At 39.4% G+C, this 14,848-nt stretch overlaps 1 protein-coding gene and 1 long non-coding RNA gene across 12 annotated transcripts in view; one reads left to right on the forward strand and one right to left on the reverse strand.

Moving 5' to 3' along the window:
• NRXN3 (neurexin 3) overlaps window positions 1-14,848 on the forward strand; it is a 1,829,483-nt gene that overhangs the window by 327,148 nt on the left and 1,487,487 nt on the right. The window lies entirely within an intron of this gene.
• Window positions 1-14,848, reverse strand: part of LOC106735788 (uncharacterized) — a 129,913-nt gene that overhangs the window by 20,051 nt on the left and 95,014 nt on the right. Inside the window, exon 1 of one of the 2 annotated variants that reach the window (XR_001371022.1) lies at window positions 5,592-5,693. The exons of the other annotated variant lie outside the window; for it this stretch is intronic. This is a non-coding gene — a long non-coding RNA (uncharacterized LOC106735788). Of the gene's footprint in view, window positions 1-5,591; window positions 5,694-14,848 lie in introns of those variants that run through there. 2 annotated transcript variants of the gene reach the window in all.

The raw sequence follows: 14,848 nt of genomic DNA on the forward strand, positions 1-14,848 counted from the left end.
AGCATTTATTACAGGTGGCAGGGGATTCAGAGAGGTCAAAAGTAGAGGGGAAATAGTAACTTTAATGTGCTGGAACTCTCTCCATAAGGAAAGTCCTTCTTCACATAATTATACACTGAAATCATGAGTTTTAAAGCTCATAATTGAATCTCATCTCAGATCAATTAAGATTACATTTCTGGGAATGGAGCCTAGAAAAAAATCTTGTTATTGATAGTTTTATTATTGTTAATGATTTTGATTAGGCAGTAAATCAATTGGCTGTTACTGTATGATGAATCACACTCAAAATCCAGTATTTTGAAACCACCAGCCATTTATTATTTCTCACAAGCTTCAGATTGTGTAGATAAATCTGATGATAATATGTGTGGGCACAATGGGGCTCATCCAAGTACCTGTGGCCAACTGCAAGTAGGCTATTCAGCTGAGCAGGTCCTGGCTGGGCTCTCTCTCTAAGGCTGTCTGGAACCCTAGCTGAAGCAAGTATGGGCTAGTTCTTAACATAATCTGGACACATATGGTGATCGCAAAGAACAGGGAACAAAGGGAACCCATGTAAGTCTCTTGCTGCCTCATGTTAGATATGCCACACCATCATTTCTGCTGCATTCTATTCACTAATATTCAACCCAGATTCACAGGCTAGGGAAATATGAAGGGGCTTCAAAATGTTCATAGGGGAAAACAAAGCACAAATTTTTCTGGTGAAAACAAAAGTAGAAATTTATGTTTAATTTGTTTTCATATACACATTTTCCATGAACTCTGAAGACCCTTCACAGACTCCACAGCCTATTTTCTAGAGGAAGGGAGCTACAGACTCTGAATTCAAAGTGTGGTGGAGCCATTTCTCAATCATCTATTGTAGAAGATAAGAGATGGGATATTGGAATTTGTTAGGAAGTAATATTTTCCTTCTTGGTGAGAGAAGGATACTGCCTTAGGAATAGGTAAGTGAGATACTCTACCAGTTCTTCAGTGTGGGAATGAGACAGAGCGTAGAGTTAAAAACAACTCCAAGGAACTCAAGCCTGGGTGACCGACAAGATGTTGAAGGTACTGAGACAAAGCTTCCACAAAACAATAAGCATTTATTACAGGTGGCAGGGGATTCAGAGAGGTCAAAAGTAGAGGGGAAATAGTAACTTTAATGTGCTGGAACTCTCTCCATAAGGAAAGTCCTTCTTCACATAATTATACACTGAAATCATGAGTTTTAAAGCTCATAATTGAATCTCATCTCAGATCAATTAAGATTACATTTCTGGGAATGGAGCCTAGAATTTTTTTTTTTTTTAATTCACAAGAAATTCTAATGTAGGAGTCATTATCCAGATCAGTATCCTCCTGTCCATACAGTAGAATTATCTGGAGACATACAGTGTCTCTCCTTCATAGTGAGTGTCTGCACTCTATAACTGAAACTTATGGGCTAAAGGATGTATGCTCAGGAAGGTCATAGAATATGATCCAGAACCTTTCCAAGTGAGTCTTTTGCATTATTGCTGTGCCATATGTCTATGTCTATATCTATCTAAATCTATTTCCTAAAAATCTTGTTATTGATAGTTTTATTATTGTTAATGATTTTGATTAGGCAGTAAATCAATTGGCTGTTACTGTATGATGAATCACACTCAAAATCCAGTATTTTGAAACCACCAGCCATTTATTATTTCTCACAAGCTTCAGATTGTGTAGATAAATCTGATGATAATATGTGTGGGCACAATGGGGCTCATCCAAGTACCTGTGGCCAACTGCAAGTAGGCTATTCAGCTGAGCAGGTCCTGGCTGGGCTCTCTCTCTAAGGCTGTCTGGAACCCTAGCTGAAGCAAGTATGGGCTAGTTCTTAACATAATCTGGACACATATGGTGATCGCAAAGAACAGGGAACAAAGGGAACCCATGTAAGTCTCTTGCTGCCTCATGTTAGATATGCCACACCATCATTTCTGCTGCATTCTATTCACTAATATTCAACCCAGATTCACAGGCTAGGGAAATATGAAGGGGCTTCAAAATGTTCATAGGGGAAAACAAAGCACAAATTTTTCTGGTGAAAACAAAAGTAGAAATTTATGTTTAATTTGTTTTCATATACACATTTTCCATGAACTCTGAAGACCCTTCACAGACTCCACAGCCTATTTTCTAGAGGAAGGGAGCTACAGACTCTGAATTCAAAGTGTGGTGGAGCCATTTCTCAATCATCTATTGTAGAAGATAAGAGATGGGATATTGGAATTTGTTAGGAAGTAATATTTTCCTTCTTGGTGAGAGAAGGATACTGCCTTAGGAATAGGTAAGTGAGATACTCTACCAGTTCTTCAGTGTGGGAATGAGACAGAGCGTAGAGTTAAAAACAACTCCAAGGAACTCAAGCCTGGGTGACCGACAAGATGTTGAAGGTACTGAGACAAAGCTTCCACAAAACAATAAGCATTTATTACAGGTGGCAGGGGATTCAGAGAGGTCAAAAGTAGAGGGGAAATAGTAACTTTAATGTGCTGGAACTCTCTCCATAAGGAAAGTCCTTCTTCACATAATTATACACTGAAATCATGAGTTTTAAAGCTCATAATTGAATCTCATCTCAGATCAATTAAGATTACATTTCTGGGAATGGAGCCTAGAATTTTTTTTTTTTTTAATTCACAAGAAATTCTAATGTAGGAGTCATTATCCAGATCAGTATCCTCCTGTCCATACAGTAGAATTATCTGGAGACATACAGTGTCTCTCCTTCATAGTGAGTGTCTGCACTCTATAACTGAAACTTATGGGCTAAAGGATGTACAAACAGAAGAGATGGGTGTGAATGCCAGATGTGGTGTGTGTGGAGGAGTGGGGCCTGGGGAAAAATATTTGGAGGAGGGATATGGAGACAGCATTGTTGAGACAGGGAGGTAGTGTTATATTTTGATCAACTGGACTAGGGAGAAATGTTCATATATCGAAATGATCACTTTGTAAGCTAAATAATGTGATTGAATGTATTTTAAAAATGTAAATAATAAAAAAAAAAACTAAAGAGATTGGAAATGTTCCAATGGTAAAAGAGAAATTGATTTCAAAAAAAAAAAAAAGAATTATCTGGAGATCTTATGAAAAACCACTGATACCTGGACCGAAGAATCTAGTGAACAGAGAGAGGGTCTTGGCATCTGTTAACATAAAGTCTCTCTGTGTAAGTTTAATGTGCAGACAGAGTTGAGAATCACTGACCTAGATAGTTAATTTTCACTGTGAATAATCAATGTTTCCAGGGTTGCAAACCATGGCAAAGGGGCACTATAACAGAGTCTCTTTAAGCTCTGGGCAGGTCCAGAATTAGCATAAAATTGCTGGGAGCCATCCAGGGCATGAGAACAGGAGCAGTCAGAAGCTGAGCCCCAGAAACCTCGAGGACCTTACCTGGATCAGCGCTTAGTATTTTGAAGCACTGGGGCTTATCGGTGTTAATCCTGCTTCAAGGAGAGATGTTGGGAGATCTCCCAGAAAAAGTTCAGAGTCTAAAATGTCATGATGGCATCTGACCTGCTGTTTTTCCAATTCAAATTTAGTTTTCTCTGTAGAATCACCTGAAAAATACAACTCACTATTTTCTTTGAGGAGGTGAACTCAGTGTCTTAGATCTTATGTGAGTGTTTTTCTTAATTGCAAAGCTGAAACTGCTCTTCTCTGATTTTATGCCATTAGCCTGAGTTTTGACCTTATCACATTCTAGATGATTCCTCAGTCTTCTGTGATTCAGGTCTTACAAATATTTGTAGACCAATTACCTGTATATAGGCAGTCACTGAGTCAGCAATAGAATATTTAGAGTTTTCTTTTCTTTCATTTTTCCCATGTTCATAAATCATTCTTGGAATAACTTTAATAATTTGGGCTTCTGGCTGGCCTCTCTGACTTTCCTCTGGTTTATCTTTGGCTTCTATAAACCTCATCTATTTGGAGACTTATTTAATTGCATAAGAGAGAATTTGACTCTTGTTACGCAAGCCACTGACAGTGTCCTTTGGTTTAGGTTTTCTCAAAGTGGGCATCAGAATCCCCTTGGGATAAGGGGAGGTTTATGAAAAGACACATTCCTGAGGTAATCCCAGATCTTTGTGGCTGGGGCCTTTGTACTCACTGTTTTTTATTATTCATTTATTTATTTAATAAATGCATTCAGTCACTATACATCACTACAGCTTGTGAAGTGAATTTACCCGACATGAATACACTTCACACCATTCCAGTTAAAGATACCATATACATTATTATAAATAGATAATCCCCCCTTTCTGTGTCCCATAGATGTCTTGCCTCTCTATTATCACCTAAATTCCTTTCCTCTCACTCTCTGCCTTTAAATTTTTTAATTTCATTTTTACTTATTCTGAGAAAGAGAGAAAGAAAGTATCTTCAATAGGGTCTTGACTCCATGGTCCATCCCCCCACTTTTAGCAAGCTCTGGATCACACATGTACTCAGCATACTCACAGAGGTCTACAGGCATGAATCCAGAACCTCTCCACGTGAGACAGCTTCACAGCATCACATATTTCCACTGTGCCGCTGTCTAATCCCAACTTTACAAATTTGTTTTATTCTTGTACATGCAGTTTTAGAGCTATCAACACAATGATTACCTCAGGTATTATGCTTAGAGGTAAAATCAGCAAGTTTGGGGGGCATGGAGGATGGTTAGGAGAGGCTTTACTCCACAAAATTCATTTATCATTAAGACACAGGCTCTTCCTTACAGAGTTCCCAAAAGTGTTCTGCTTTAGAAATCACCATTTTACTTTACTCTTGAATATTAGTGGGGTTGTCAACACATAGATTTTATTGTATCTGACACACCTAAGATATAGCAGCACAAAAAGAAAACGAGAAGGAGAATAATGAATATAGGAGATAAATAGGCAGACGATAAAGGACAAAAGGCAATAAAAAATAAAGAAGGGGTTATATATAGGAATGGTATAATGTCATCTAGGACAATGTTCTGTATTATAATATTTTACATTCTGAAGTACTTCACAGTATACAAAATCCTGTTATATGTGATCCTTACAATTGCCCTAGGGTGACTAGCCTGTTTCACACATGGGAAAACTGAGGATCTTGGAAGAAACCTTTCTAAGACCAGATAGCTGGTAAATGTCAGAACCAAGACTAGAACTCAGGAGTTAGTGCTAGAGCAGGGATTTTTCTTTTTTTTCTTTTCTTTTTTCTTTCTTTCTTTCTTTTTTTTTTTTTTTTAGAGGTTTTTGCTATAGGGCGTGTGCGCTCACCAGACAGAGACAGAGAGACAGAAAGCGAGAAATCACCCCCAGGGGGGATGGTCACACCACAATCCCTTCTCCTCCATTCTCCTCTTGGGACCTTGGGCACACATGCACACTTGCCTGGCGTGAATTTTAAGCCACCAGGTCGGGGACGCGAACCGCAGTCGACTATGTGGGAGTCCAGCGACATAGCGATTACACTAACTGCTGGTTCCCATAGAGCAGGGATTTTTCTGTCAATCCTAATCTATACAAGGCTAGGGCAACCTAGACTTGCTCTTGCTTATGTTAGGATGAAACCTTCACCTTGGATGAAGAGTCTCTTTCTAATATGATGTTGATGTCTCTTTGAGGAAGCACATAGCAAGAGTGTAGAGAGCAGAGTGGAGAGAGTGTCCTTGAGGCTTTCCAGACTCACCTACTGAAGGTTGATAGGCTTGCTCATGCTACAGACAAAAAAAAAAACTGGTCAGTGATACCAAACACCTTCATTCTTCCCTTTCCTCCCTCTTTCTCATCTCCTATACACTCACACATACACACTCACACAAGCATGCACATGCACTCATACATACGGGAGCACAGTCATGGCTCCGAGATCTGAAGAACTCCAAGTCATGCAGCAACGATCGTCAGCATGACCAAGTCTAACAAGATCAGGATCCAACAAGATAAATTAGGGTACTGGGAACCATCAGATATTTTCCTGGTTTAATCCATTGTGGCTGAAGGCAGGGAAGTCCTGTCTAGGTCTGCTCCCCTTTTCTCCAACACCTCCCCTCCTTTATTTTCCCCTGTGGGCAGGCCCTTTTGTTTCAGGTTAGATTGGTGTTGACCCTCTTGAGACTATAATAATAACTAACCTGGTTAGCACACTGTGTTGTTTATTAGACTTTTCATTCTCATTTTCTCCTTTTATCATGACAGCAGTCAGGTTATATTACTAGTAATAATATCTGGACATGACTTTTTTATAATTTATTTTATTATCTTTTTTTTACATTCAGTCGATCCTAGCATTTGATAGAAAGTGGATGAATATGGGAGATTTACTGCTAAGTGAAGAAAGCCAGACTATGAAAGAGAGGCATTGTATGTCCCCACTCAATATATACTGCATGTCTGCACTTTATGGCAGAAACTGAAAGACTGGATGGTATGAAGGTATGGAGAACAACTACGGATACCAAACATGATTCTAATAGCATTGGTCCAGGAATATATCTTTTAATCTCCTAAACCAGTCACCTCCTCCTCATGAAGTACTAAGATAAATTTATGCACAGAGGGGTAAAGCAATACAAAGGAACACTCTGCTGCTAATTGGGGCTTTGCCTCCATCTCCCCAACACTAAGAATTCTGATGAACTAAGCTGCACTACACAGACAACCAGGGCAGACCTGAGAAGCCTAAAAGAAAAGCCAAATCTACCTTTTTGATTTTGTGGCTTCACTGAAGGTAAATCTAATCTCTGCATGCCTGCTGTAAAGTTACAGAGAAAATAAATAGATGTAAGTGATGGAGCCTCTGCCTTTCTAAGCTGGGATTCTATAGCTTTGTAGGGGAAAAAAAACCACACACACACACACCAGAAGAGGAAGTCACAAAGAGCCTTGAAGATGTGAAAACAGTCTTTAGGTCTTACTTTACTTTCTGAGGCCCAAGAAAATAAATAAGAACCCTGTGATAGACATTCCTATCTCTGTGGCCCAGTAAACTAGTTTTGCCACCTCACTGGGCATTTTCTTTCAGATCTAGAAGTCTGTGGGGGCTGGATGGAGAACACAGTAGCCTTGGCATAGAGCCTGACCAATATTATCAGTGGCTATGATTTGTCATGTGTAAGTTGAGGTTCACTTATTCAACAAAGTACATTGGTTTGGTGTGTGGAGGAATCTTGTTTAGAATTTGTAAGTCTTGGCTACAAAGCCTAGTGATATTCCCATGGCACTCCCTCACTACCTGGCCTCATTTTTTTTTTTTTAATCAGAGAATTTAAAAAATTTTGCTATAGAAAGCATGCAGTCATCAGAGACAGACACAGACACAGACACAGAGAAAGACAAAGAGAGAGAAGGAAAGAGAGAAATCACCCGGCAAGAGGGATGGCAATACTGTAGTTCCTTTTCTTTCATTCTCCTCTTGGTACTTTGGACACACATGCACATGTATCTAGCATATTTTCAAGCTGCCAGGTCTGAAACTCAAGCCACACAGCCATCTGAGATCTAGCTGTATTAACCACCGTACCACCAGGTGACCCTGATTTTATTCTTATGTGGAAAATCAGTTCTGTTTTTCTAGGCTTCCTCTGTCTGCAGCACAATCATTAGAACATTAAGAATCCATGGGAGACCAGCAATTGGCAGAATGGCTATGTTGCTGGACTCCCATGTCGTCAAATGTGGTTTGAATCCCAGACCTGGTGGCGTAAACTCATGCCAGATACATGTGTATGTGTGCCCAAAATCCCAAGAGGAGAATGGAAGAGGAGGGACTGTGGTGTGGCCATCCCCCTGGGGGTGATTTCTCACTTTTTGTCTCTCTGTCTCTGTCTGTCTGGCAAGTGCATGCACCCTATAGCAAAAACCTCTCCAGATATATACACACACACACATATATACATATATACACACACACACATATACTTATATATATATGCATGTATATGTGCGTGTGTGTATATATATATATTTGCTATGAAAGCATATATACATATATTTACACACACATGCACATATACATATATATATGGAATATGTTTCCTCTACTGAACATTTGCTCAGGGAAGACATTAGTGAGCTTGGGAGTTGTCTGGCTCACAGTTTAGGAAGCCTGTGGTTACACATGGAGTTAGTCCTGCTCTATGGCACAGATTTCATATCTACTTCACCTCACTATTTCTGCTTAAAAGATTGGATGATCCAAATGGCCGTGTTGTCCCCTAAAAGAGGAGTTAAGGTTTATTTTGAGAAAGGATCCTATTTTAAGCTTAGGGACAGGGGCTCCCTATTCTGCTTCTGTGCTGGCTTATTTTTACTCTGCACTCAGCAAAAACTGAATATTCTCTAAACAATAGGTGACTCAGCCTTTGCCAAATCTCAGGTGAAATGAATTTAGCAAGCAAAGAGAGAAAATGTCTTTTATATTTCATTTTTCCTAGTCTTATTTGATGATAATTCTCAGTGCTCAGTACTCCTTTCATCCAAAGATCTGTAATTAATTAAGCCTCACAACTCCTCTGGCAGGTAGAAAAGTACGAGAATGTTCATTTAAAAACCAATCCCGTTTGATACAGTAGGACTGTTACTAAGGCTCTTTAAAAGAAAAACCTTTGTATTGTGAAACCTCTTTTTAATAGAGTCAATTAAAGGAGAAAGAGAAGTAATTTTGTCTGGGATGCCTGGTCAGTTATGGTTGCAGACAGTCTCACATTTGGAGTTCTGATGCCATCTTTGGGTTAAACTAGATATGTAAACTATTGCCATACAAGTTACCACTAGACTTAATGACTTTAGATAGAAGTAAACGTTTATAATTCTTGCACTTCTGTGGATCAGGAATTCAGAAGTGGCTTATTTGGGAAGTTCTGGCTTGCCATCTCATAAAGTAGCAGTTAAAATGTCAGCCGGGGCTACCATCAACTGAAGGCTTGACTGAGATGGATGGTGCGTTGGTGCTGACAGAGGTCCAAGCTTTTTACCATTGGGCATTTCCAGAGGGCTGCTTGAATGTCCTCATAACATGGCAGCTGCTCCCCCTTAGCAAGGGAAACCAGGAAGCAAAGGTATACACAATCATGTCTTTTACTACCTGGTACCTAGTTTAGATATCAGATCTTCATTTCTTCCATGTCTTGTTGGTACACAGGTCAGCTCTTGTCATCATGAGAGGGAACTGCACAAAGGCATGAATGTTAGGAAGTAATAATCAGCCTGCTTGGAGGGCGACAACAATATTAAAACATATTAAGTATGAGTTTTATGTGTTTTATTTATTTATTGGAGGGGTTTTTGTAATAGGGCGCTTCTGCTCACCAGAAAGACTGAGAGAGAGAGAGGCAGAAAGTGAGAAATCAACCGCCCCCCCTCCAGGGGGGATGGCCACATGACAATCCCTTCTCCTTTATTCTTGTCTCGGGATCTTGGGCATGCACACACACGTGCCCTGCATGAGTTTAAACCACCAGGTCTGAGGCTCAAACTGTGGTTGACTACATGAGAGTCCATGTAGGCAACATAGCCATTACGACAACTGCTGGTCCCAGTTTTATGTGCTATTATTGGAACATCCTCTGAAAATTCTGTTTAGAGGAATCAACATTATTCATCTGAGAAGAAGAGACAGTGATTGATAGGGAATGGTTGAGTCAGCCCCATTGTGTATTGGTTAAGAGAACTTGATCCCACATGGCTGACTGTGATTCAAATCCTGCTGGCTTGAAAGACATGCTGGGCATGTGTGTGTGTGCATGTGCACATGAACATGTATGCCCACAACTCTGACAGGTTAGAGAAATAGAGGAGAAGGTGTTGTGGCATGAGTACACCCTATTGAGGAGGTGCTTTTCTCCCTCACACTCTCTCTGGCAAGCACATACACAATTAAAAAGAGAGATAGAACATGGTATAGTTGATTTTCTAGTTATCTGTAGTTTTAGAATATAAATAGCTTTAGAATTATTCATAGCTAAGTAATTAAGCCTACATGAAAGTGTACACGAAGAGGGTAATGCTCTCATTTTTAGGAGTTGGGTATTTGTCTCACACCTAGAACTGGATCATTGGTTCTTCATTGTTGGCCTGTGGATCAGTGTTGTGTTAATTGCTAAGAAGATGTTTGTTAAAAATGCAAGTGGGGCAGGCAGGTGGCATAGTGGTTAAGGTGTTGGACTCCCACATGGTTGACCTCAGTTCAAGTTTCAGACCAGGTGACTTGAAACTCATGCCGGGCCCTTGTGCATGCATGCCCAAAATCCCAAGAAGAGAATGGAGAAGAGATTGTGACATGGCCATCCCCACTGGGGGTTGATTCCTTGCTTCCTTTGTCTCTGTTTCTCTGGAGAGTGCACATGCACTATAGCAAAAATCTCTCAAAAAAAATTTTTTTAAATGCAGATATAGGGGCCTGGACAGTGGCTCAGCAGTGACAACACTCTGAAGCCAATACAAATGAGAAAGTTTCAGGGACATATCCAGATACCTTTCTGAACACATCAGGCACGTGTGCCCATGAACTAGGGCCCGCTGAAGCTGGGGGTGGATCATGAGATGAAGACTTATTTGAGGATACCAATCTCTCTATCTCTGCTACTTATGGGAAAAAGAAACATACTTTCTATTATTATATTTTTAGTTACACTTAATCAATGTCCATCTATTCAATATACAGAATGGTTTTTCAGAGCATAAATAGCATATATATTAGTCCAAAGATATTACTGTATACATTATCATCACTAGATAACTTTTCATTTTTTTATTTTTACATTTTTTCCCCTGAAAGAAATATACTTAAAAAATGCAGGTGCCAGATTTCTATACTTAGGGATTCTAAGTCAGTACCTTGGGACTCACTGTTCTGGCTTACCTGTTCAGGCAGTGATATCTTTAAGTTGTGTCAAGCAAGAATCATGATTAATGGAAATCATATTTGTCTGCTTAATATCTATCCATGGTCTTTTTCTTGACCTCAGGAAACCAACTGAAAATTGGGTACCCAGTTGCTAAGGACTGAAATCAATAGCTGCTAATATTGTTTATGTTCCATATTTATTTAAGGGCATGTAGATAATATAAAGCTCCCACTTCATTGGGCTGCTAGAAAGAAAGATAGAGGGTGGGGATACTGATCAATATTAAGAATTTGAAAGGCCATGATTACACTCCTATATTAGTATATAAAGGACTGGTCTCTTGACCAGTACAGAAATACTTACAGTGCTATGTAAACATTAGTCTAGTTTTTCTCAAATATTTGGATCAGGAGAATCACTTGGGGGATGTTAAAAAATACAGATCTTTGGGACCAGCAGATGGCGTTATATTGCTGAACTCCCACATGGCTGAACACAATTCTAGTCCTGATCCAGTGCCTTGAAACACACCAGGCACATGTGCATGTGTGCCCAAACTCTCAAGAGGAGAATGGAGAAGAGATTGTGGCATGGCCATCCTTCTTGGGGGGTGATTTCTCACTTTCTGTTTCTCTGTTTCTCTCTGTCTCTTTGGCAAGTGCACACGCCCTATAGGAAAAATCTCTCTCTAAAAAAAGAAAATATAGATCTTCAAGTCTACTTCTGGGATTCTGATTCAGCAAATCTAGTGCACTCGAGGTATCTTTGATTTAAATAGTCTGGAACCACTGTTTTAGGCATGGCATAACTGAGTGACAGCTTCTCGACCTCATATCTGCTTAATCCAGGACAGCCAAGGGACTGCTATAGAGAGTTCTCATGGATGACACTAAGTGAACTGATGACGTGCCTGAGGGGGACAGTAAGATCTGGGTAGGTGCAGAAGAACATTTTATTAGCATTATATTTGTAGTTGTTGACCTTCCTATCAGAAAGGTGGTAAACAAACTCTTAGAGGTAGGACCATTACGCTGTTAAGTATTATAACTCCCCCAGAAACAACCAAGGAGTTTTGCTTGCAGCAGGCTTATAATACAGATGTGTCATCCCGTAAGGCAGGTTCATTTGAGGTGGCCACACATCCAGGATGGGAATTAACCCATTGCACCAGAGTATGTTGTGTGTGGTGATGATTGCTGACTCTGGAAGTCGAGTGACTCTAGCTTATTACCAAGCTTTGCTCTCACTCTTTCCTCCTCTCTTCCAAGTGTCTCAAGGTGAATGGTGATAGTGAAACAGTCACAGCATTAATGACTGTCTCCAGGTTGTGACTTTGGAGAGTGAAATTGAAATAAGAGCTGAAGAATTGAATAGAGCACAGCCAAAGCCTACAAATTATTGCTGACAAAGGACAGGGCAGACAGAGTATTTCAGCCATACCAAACATTCTGTTTCAACCAGGCAAGAACACCTGGGCAAACCAGGATGGCAGACAGAGCCAACAATAATGTCGAAATAGGACACAGAGCAAACACCAAAACAGCACATTGCTTCTGCATTGCTTATAGAAGTAGAAGAGGGAAAGAATCAGGATAGGACTACCGGCTTCATTCAACAGTTGTGGACTGTTGTGAGTGGTCAGAAGTTCAGCTACATCAGAGAGAGCTTAGGATTTAGCAAAAGAGATAGTGGATAACTATGTAACACAGTGACACACAGTGATTAATGCTAGTGAGAAGAATAAAGCAAACGAAGAGAATACAAAGAAACAAGAAAATGATTGTCAAAAACAGAATTAAGGTGTGAGTTTATTTTGGTGAAAAAAATTGAAAGCTACGTGTAGTTTTTTCATAATACTCATTTTCCATGAATTATTTCAAACTCTCTTGCAGATACTAAAATTAGAGTAAATATTCCAAAATAGAAATGATTTTATGTAGTAACGATGATAATTAACAAATCTACTCTCTAATATTTATTGAGTGCCTACTATATGTGTGCTCATAGCACTGGACAATGGCAATACAGTGGTAAAACACATTTTTGGTTTCATGGTGACTTTTTTTCTTTTTTTCTTTAGGACAGGAAAAGATCATGAACAATCAAACAGAGACACACGAAATGTATGACACAGTGGTTAGCGCTACCCAGAGACTTTGGGTAAGGAGAACTAGTAGAGTGACTAGGAAAGCTGCTTTAGTCTGGTAGAAGGATTTCCTCATCAAAGAGGCCATAATAAACTGAAAAATGAATTACAAGGAGATGCCAGTGAAGCAGAAAGTGTCCCAGGCCAAGTGGGAGGTAATGAAGGTGAAGATATGGGCTCAGCAGATCCAGGAACAGAAAAGCGGCCAGTGTAGCTTTATAAACCAGGGACGACTGGGAGCCTGGCTGGAGTAATTAAGGAGAAAAAGAACCTTCTTGCATAGAGGGGACTAAGAGAACCAATATAACTCCTAGAAAACTAGTTTGCTTTCCATTTAAATATTGCCTCATTCTTCCATCAGAGACAGGTGTAATGCTTAAATCAATCGATTTGTAATATAAATTTCTTCCTGTAATTAGTTCTCTTTTCCCCAGCACCCCAGAGAAAATTCAAAATGCAGGGCAAGTGTTATTATAATAAAATTTTATTAGAGAGCATAATTAACAAAAATATTGTAGAGCAATATGCCAGTCATTAAGTGTGTTGACTCACATGCCAACGGGGAATTCTTGGTTAACGTTAGCCTGCTGATTCACTTATCTGCCACCGTGCCTTAGATGCGATATTTCTTTTCTGTGCTGGTATGTGGAAATCTTGGTGTGTACTTTTCTGTGTAAGGGTTTCCACCTACCCGAACTATGGAACAGCTAAGAAAACCCTTCAGCTGTCTCCACTTCCTCTTTTTGGGTGTTAAAGCCTTTTAACCGCATACAGTGGTTCCACATACCTTGATCTACTCTCCATTAAAGGTACATTATTATCACCTAAATCCATTTGCTTTTAAAGCGTATTTACTAATTTACCCGTGATCAAGAGAGACTGAGAAAAACAGAGAGATAGACAGGCAGTTAGTTCTAACAGGGTCTTCATGTCACAATCCACTTCCAACTTCAGTCAGGCCCTGGTCAGGGACACTTATGTGCCTGGTGTGTTCAGGTCTCAAGACCTAACCTAGAACCTTTCCATGTAGGTCAGTTTTGCAGAGCACTGCATTATTTCTGTGCCACTGTCTGGCCCCCTAAATCTTTTGTATCTCTTGGGAGGGAAACAATTCCTTTTGTAGGTCTTCACTATCATTTATTGTTCTCTCTCTCGACCTTGTTTTTTTCTGTGCCACCTAGAGACTCACTCCCTATACCATTGGGTTTTATTTCCCCAGTTAAGCACACGATAGCCCTTCTCCTCACTCACCCTCTGCAATTCATACCTCTCTAAAGTGCCTTTGTATTTACACTGGTTATGGATGTATATGTAAAGATTAGGTAGGTAGATTGTGTTTGCAGAGAAACTTATATGCTAAAAATGCAATGCAAATCTTTAAATGTACTGTATATTTGAGTGTATCGTATATTTATTCTCTAAAATAAACTTAGCAACTTTTATATTATGAATCACTAAGCCTTATGCTTCTTCAAAGAAGGGAGCATGCTTTCTCAAAATACAGTATTGTTTTTAGAATGAAAATTTAATTTGTTTCATGACCAATTCAAATCAGTTTTGAAATTCTACACTACCTCAGCCTTGACCAGCTTTAAAATGCAAATGCTACCCATAAGGAACAAATGTCTTTTCAATTATTAAAATTGAATTTCAAGATTTGTAATGGTTTCTTATGATAAAATGTTTGAATATATCTGGGAAATAGTTCTTAAATTCTAATAATAATTAAAAAGGACAAAAGCAGAAGCTTGAAGGCAATAACAGGAACAAAGATTGAGTTACAAAAACTAGAATGTATTTAATTTTCATAGAGGTTTCAAGGCACTGCATTAGAGGCAGTA

Source organism: Tupaia chinensis, unplaced genomic scaffold (genome assembly GCF_000334495.1).
Source record: "Tupaia chinensis unplaced genomic scaffold, TupChi_1.0 Scaffold000528_1, whole genome shotgun sequence".
NCBI classification, from domain to species: Eukaryota; Metazoa; Chordata; class Mammalia; order Scandentia; family Tupaiidae; genus Tupaia; species Tupaia belangeri.